Genomic DNA, 5,054 nt, shown 5'->3' on the forward strand with positions numbered 1-5,054 from the left:
TCGGCCGCCTCCTCTGGCCCTTCAATGTTGTTGCATTATCTCAACCCCTTCCCTAGAGTTAGGGCTCACAGGGGCTGTTCAATAATCACATAGTTGGGGATGAATGTTCTGCAATACGAACACACTCCTAAAAATGACAACATTTGTTTGTTTGTTTTATTCTCAGACAGGGATTTGCTGTTGGGTGTATGACATGTCTTAAAAATGTAAACTTTTGGTTTAAAAACTAGCTTTTGATAGTGTGTTACATATTGAAATACAGCAGTTCCAGCTGTCAGGGTCAGAGGTTCCAGGCAAGTCTACCACTGAGTAGAAAGTCACATCTTGTGAAATTTTGCAACAAAAATGCATATAGATTTGGCACTAATGGAGCTCTTTTTCTGACAGCTGCGTTTACTGCTTTTACTTTTAAATCGTGGACAAAGCGCCACTTTTTTCACAGGAAAAATCATTACATAGCATTATTACACCTTTTTTCAATAGTGCCTCAAACACTGGTTTTATTCCCAGTATCGCCTCTGTTTCAGGAGGTACTGGTGTTGACATGGTCTGTAATCAGATTTTGGAGTGATCACAACCGGTTTACATCCCTTAATCAAGCCCACATCATATTTGTGTTTTGCCCAGAATTTAGAAGGCACCTCTGCCAAAGCAGGGTGCATATCTGAGGTGTAAACATTTGCCATGCAATCATTTTCCTTTGTATTTTTCTCAATAGGTGTCACTACCTCATACCTCTATGTTATGCCTACACTCATACAAATGCCCCAAAATGCTCACTATATCTTACGTCATCAAATTTCTCACTCCAGTCTGTCACTTCAATACAGCTTCTCAAAAACAACTCTACTTCAGACCACTGCTCATCCCTGGCCTTCGAAAACTGATAAGTGAAGCACAGACTCTCCTGCTACTAGATAAAACAGAAGCTTTTTCTTTTTTTTTTTTTTTTTTTTTTTTCCTGTCAGGCTAACTGAAACCGCACACACCTTTTCTGTCTAAAATATATTTTTACTGCTCAAAGTTTTCCTACCTCTCCTCTAAACCAATCTTTCTCCTATTGGTAGTCTATTTTTCCCATTATGACATGTTATGTGCAATGTAATTTTGTCAAACAGCATAATTTGTGCATTGAATGGCTCTGTTCAATTCTCAGCCAATTCACACACCCTCTAAGCCCACCGGGTCTTATCTTGCAGACTGCACGATTTCTCCTCCTGCTCTGTCACTCTGACACCCCAGGAGTCAGTGACAAGCATCAAATTTAGTTTTAAATTTTAGTAATCTCGACCCATAAGGGGTACAGGGCATGCCAGTAAATTAGAAAATCATTGTTTTAACACTCAGCCCCCCTCTTTTTTAGGGTGCCGTGAATCTTTCAAAAAAAATAAAAAAATCTTGTGCCCTACTTCAGAAATGTACTCATTTAATTTATTAGTTAATGACTGTTGACATTGCAGATCACATAGTCACAAACAAAATTTGTATGCCCCAGAATCTGCTAGAGATTCAACTAATACCCCCTCTACCAGCATGGGTATTGTGTAACTTTTAAAACTTATTTTAAATTCTTCACTTTCATACTTTGTTACACATTTATCAGTAATTTCATTACTCAAATCAAAAACACACAAAGAAATGCAAGCTTTTCTTCATTGCTTACAGCAGTGTTTGTATCAGAATGTGTGTAAACGCAAGCTTTTCTTCATTGCAGAGAGCAGTATTTACATCAGTGTATGTGTCTGTGTGTGTGGTTAAAAAGAATGTTCACTTCCCTGCACTGTAGCTGTTGGCTGTTCACCCGGGACCCCTCCTCCCTGCTCTCCGTTTTTCTCACTTCAGTCAGCTTGATTCTGCTGGTACTCAGGGCATTCTCGGGGCCCAGTGACCATCTTTCTCACACAGTCTGCATTTGGTACATCGTCTGAAGTCAAAATCAGTACCCCCACAAAACTTGCAGGTACGCAGTCCTGGGTTTCTTCCAGTCCAGCTCAGGGGTCTTACACCCCGTCCTTTTCCTCTTCCCCCTCTTGTCCGTTGATATCGGGCAGCAGAATAACCCCCAGGTTGCGTTTACAGCCTGCACCATGGCCAGCTGTAGTTCTTTATCAGTCCTTGCTTCAACCCTTTTCGCCTTCACCGTTTGTTGTTCTTCGGTATGCAAAGCGTGCGCTAAAATAGCAGACAGCCGCCCATTCTTCCACTCGATGTAGCTGGATTTCATTGCTCGTGCAATTTCAGGTTTCAGTCCACTCAGAAACCAGCTTCGCAGATGACACTCCCAGGTTTCAGGTTGATTTCCTCTCTCGTCGGGCTCTTTCAAGCCGCTGTGTTTGTTGAAAGTCTCGCACAATCGATGATAATAGCCTTGAACAGATTCTTTTCTGCTCTGGCAACAGTTGCCACTCCTTGCTGTGCCCACACGTGCTGGAAATGCTGTTTTGCTCACCATTTCTTCTCTTAAGGCGGTTCTTGTCTTTCTTTTGTTTTGTTGGGGGGAGTCTGCGTGCCTTCTCCTCTTTAATTTCATTGTTGGGGGTCTCAGGAATCGTTTCGGGGTCTTCTTCTTCCTCTTTTTGGCCCCCTGCGGCTTTCACCTGTTGTTGTGGTGATGTTGGTCTCGTTAGTGATGATGTTGGTCTTTTCGGTGGAGAGCAGTCGAGATCGGGGTCCACTTTCAGGGCTTGCAGCTCAGCCACGGGATAGTGATGATACGGCGGTGCATGTGAAAACACAGAGACATTAAACTTGTTAGTAGGTTCATGTGGTGATATCATTTGTGGAGAAGCGAAGGCATCACACATGTTCAAAAGTTCACACTTTGCAATCACTTCTCCCTCACATTCCTTATTATTTTCCTTTTTTATCCTGTTCTCTCCCAACTCTTTCTGTATAATTTTCCTCTCTCTTCTATCTGCCTCCCTTATCCAACAATTCACTGTCTGTTCACAATTCCGACAAACATGTTTCGCACAGCATCCTTTCTGTGCTTTACTGCTACCCTCTTCAATCGACTCCTTTACCACTCCTAATCTCTTAACACTAAACGTTCCCTCCTCTGGGACATCATAATATTTATCCAACTTTCCTATATCTTTCATGCATTTTTGGCCATACAATTTTCTCATTTGATCAAACACCGGTGTATCATATTTATCAAATTTACTCTGAGATTTCCCCATAGTGACTCTCTTTCCCCTGGGTACCCCGGCGCCTTAAATAATCTGTTAGACGTCTCCAACAGTTCCGACTCCTAACCCCTAGTCGGGAGGGCGAAGCGGCCTCCGCTCCGATTAACAATGACCCACACAGCCTAACACCCCACTTGAAACTTACTCCTTGTGTCGTACTTGCTTACGTGATTTCAATCTCTGAAATCTCCCAATCTGCTGATTTCAATTTCTTCGTGAAATCTTAATCACGCTTGCTTTCCCCACACAATTTTCTTTTTCAATTTTCCTGTATTATCTGTGCTGTCGTTTTGTGATTTGCCCCAAATCACGCGTGATGCCCCATCACGCTACCCACAGAGTCAGACCAGCCACTATGGTTTGTCTCAATTCCAATTATAATTCAGTACCCAAAATTTTCTTAAAACACTTTTAAAACATCCAAAATTTTTCTAAACCTTTAAAATCAGTCTCTTACCGGAGAGTTCTGATGCCACTCGGGTTCGTTTTGTTGTTTCCAGTGGTGTCCCTCTTGGGCCCTGGCGGGCGGCCCCTCGTCCCTGAATTTATTCGGGGTAGGGCTGCGACTTCTAAGTCCAGGATGATCAATCACCGTCCGCTCTCGGGTCCAAAAGGCACATCCAAGGAAATCCCACTTCTGACGCCAAATTGTCGTGGCAAAAATCAAATGACTCTCATCGCATAAGAGACAAACTCAATCAATTGTCTTTTGTAAGGATTTATTCTTTGCAAAGAAGGTCAGACAGTCATACAGGAACACAGGTTGCTGCAGAGTGTGACAAAGAAAGGGAGGGCTTCCTCCACTTTTATATCCCTTCCCTAGCCCTCAAGGTTATCTTTAAACAGCCTGTAACTCTCTATCCCCCAGGGACCAAAGAAAACTCCTTTTTTAGCATACTAGTCAACCTATAGAAAACCTTCTAAGAGACCTTTTGGGTCACCAAAGGTGCCCATTTGCTTCCCCAGCTGCTTCCCCTCATCTAGGTGACATTCTTTACCTTTTATGTCTCTTTGCTTTCTGGGTGTCTCTATTTAAAGAAATACTAAATGCTTCTAAAATCACACAGAAAGGGTATGAATGAATTTTTCTTTCACAGCATGAAACACTAAATAATTTTTCCGCTATCTTGTAGTGCAACGGTAGAGTGTCTGGCCCCAAATCACCTTGAGGTCAGACGATCTGTTTTTGATCTCCTGAGTATGAAGTCCAACATCAAGAATGTTCCTTGAGCACCGTATATTTACTGATTTGCATTCTGTGTCAAGGCGGTTAAGCAAAATACATCACCTCTGGGTTCAGGACCTCGTGGCGCAACGGTAGCGCGTCTGGCCCCAAATCACCTTGAGGTCAGACGATCTGTTTTTGATCTCCTGAGTATGAAGTCCAACATCAAGAATGTTCCTTGAGCACCGTATATTTACTGATTTGCATTCTGTGTCAAGGCGGTTAAGCAAAATACATCACCTCTGGGTTCAGGACCTCGTGGCGCAACGGTAGCGCGTCTGACTCCAGATCAGAAGGTTGCGTGTTCAAATCACGTCGGGGGTCACGTGATTTCTTGTTGACTTCTAATGTGAAAAGAAGTCCTGTCGTTGTGTGCTGCAGTGGTTTCCAATCCCACCGCTCTGTATGTCTCCCTTATTCAGATCATTAGCTTGTTAGGAGAGAGCTCCATGAACTCATCTGGTTGTGTAAGAAAAAGGAGACAGACAAAATATGCAGGGCCGCGTTTTCCAGAGTCATCGTAACCCTAAGTTGATTGTAACTCTATTGGTTTCAATGCGTCTACGTTGTATTAAGGATTGCAACTTCTTGACATCCATAGTATAAAGTCTACAGCCCTTTACCGTGACTGATTTCGA

The 5,054-nt window shown here is 42.8% G+C and overlaps 1 non-coding gene across 1 annotated transcript; it reads left to right on the forward strand.

Annotated features, from left to right (window-relative positions):
• Positions 1–4,668: 4,668 nt before the first annotated feature.
• trnaw-cca (transfer RNA tryptophan (anticodon CCA)) lies at positions 4,669–4,741 on the forward strand. Its single transcript has one exon. It is a non-coding gene; the product is annotated as a tRNA-Trp (tRNA).
• Positions 4,742–5,054: the final 313 nt, after the last annotated feature.

The sequence above is a fragment of the Garra rufa genome, chromosome 1, assembly GCF_049309525.1.
Source record: "Garra rufa chromosome 1, GarRuf1.0, whole genome shotgun sequence".
NCBI classification, from domain to species: Eukaryota; Metazoa; Chordata; class Actinopteri; order Cypriniformes; family Cyprinidae; genus Garra; species Garra rufa.